This window comes from Episyrphus balteatus, chromosome 4, assembly GCF_945859705.1.
Source record: "Episyrphus balteatus chromosome 4, idEpiBalt1.1, whole genome shotgun sequence".
NCBI classification, from domain to species: domain Eukaryota; kingdom Metazoa; phylum Arthropoda; class Insecta; order Diptera; family Syrphidae; genus Episyrphus; species Episyrphus balteatus.
In genome coordinates, this window is record NC_079137.1 from 55,670,525 (window position 1) to 55,671,900 (window position 1,376).

General features: G+C 28.3%; 1 long non-coding RNA gene across 1 annotated transcript; it reads left to right on the forward strand.

Moving 5' to 3' along the window:
- Positions 1-379: 379 nt before the first annotated feature.
- LOC129919987 (uncharacterized) lies at positions 380-1,376 on the forward strand. Its single transcript, XR_008773159.1, has 2 exons — positions 380-661; positions 730-1,376. It is a non-coding gene; the product is annotated as an uncharacterized LOC129919987 (long non-coding RNA).

Below are 1,376 nucleotides of genomic sequence, written 5' to 3' on the forward strand. Positions count from 1 at the left end.
AAAGGTCTTTTTTAGCTCTATTCATATAAATCGAAATAAATTTGTTTGTTCTTGCATTCTGAAGCAGATATCTCCGAACCAAAGGTTCGAAACAAGTTTTGGTTTATAGACATGAGTTCGAAGCGAACAAGCCTATGCAATAAGATTTAAATACTATACATATTTTTTATTTGGATTTTCGAGAAAAAATCAAGGTTAACCCCTTGCCGAAAAAAATACATTTTAAAAAAATTTACTCCAAATCCATCGAGATAGATATCAAAAGAAAGAGCTCTTTGAGCTTTATTCATAACTGCAAACCAAAAGTTTCTTGGAGGTGTGTTTCCTGAGATATTTCCAACCAAACTCTTTTTTTCTTACATGGCCGATATCTTTTGACCAAACTCTCGAAATTGGTTTTGAACTAAAAACATCAGTTCATAATCAACAGGCCCATGCATTTAGATAAAAAAAAAAACTACAAATTCTAGATCTAGACTATAAAATAAGCTATCTCCGATTATTTTTACAAACTTTTTAATTTTTCTGTGTTTTAAACTTCAAGTTTTTTTTTTTAATTTTATACATATGTATAATGTTAATACTTAAATAATTTAAGCTACGTAGAAACCCTTCACCATTTTCGAAAAATATATGGGTGTGAATTATCCCTCGAAGCCAGGTAAATATTGTCTCTTAGTCCTTCATCAATAAAATTATAAGTTGGATAAATTTTTTTTGTTCACATAGATTTAAAATAAATTTAAAAATATGGACGATGAAATGAACACTTCATTCCTAAAAAATCATGGAGTTGCATTTTTAACATTATTCATTTGCCTTTTGAATATTAAAAAAATAATTTCAATAGTACAATATTGTCAAAATACTAATCTATGGTTGAGAGGATGGATTAAGGGATCTGAGATTAGGTACCCAATCGATGTTTCGTTTAATGATTTAAGAATAGAAATCCAGCAGCTATCGAAGCAAATGGTTGAATTTCAAAAACGATCAAAATTAAATTTTTCAACAATGGAAAATAGTGCAAGTGGTTTTTGTCACAATTGCCGTCAAAAGGAATCCGTATCTCACTACAATATAACGTCACATATAATTCCTCAAAATGAAGCCGATAAAGAAATAAGTGAATGCAACTGGAAATGTTATTTAAATAAATACGTTTTCGATCCGGATCCAAAGATTGTAGATACCAGTGAACTAGAAAATATGAAACGATGTTATTCAAATTGGTTTTGAGTCATTATAATTGAATCCAGAAGCAAAATTGTAACGTACTGTACCCGTAGTAAAAAAAATTTTAAAACCGTTATTTTGATAAATAAATTTTATTATATTTTCTAAATAAAAGTCATGGCAAATTTTTTATAAGATTT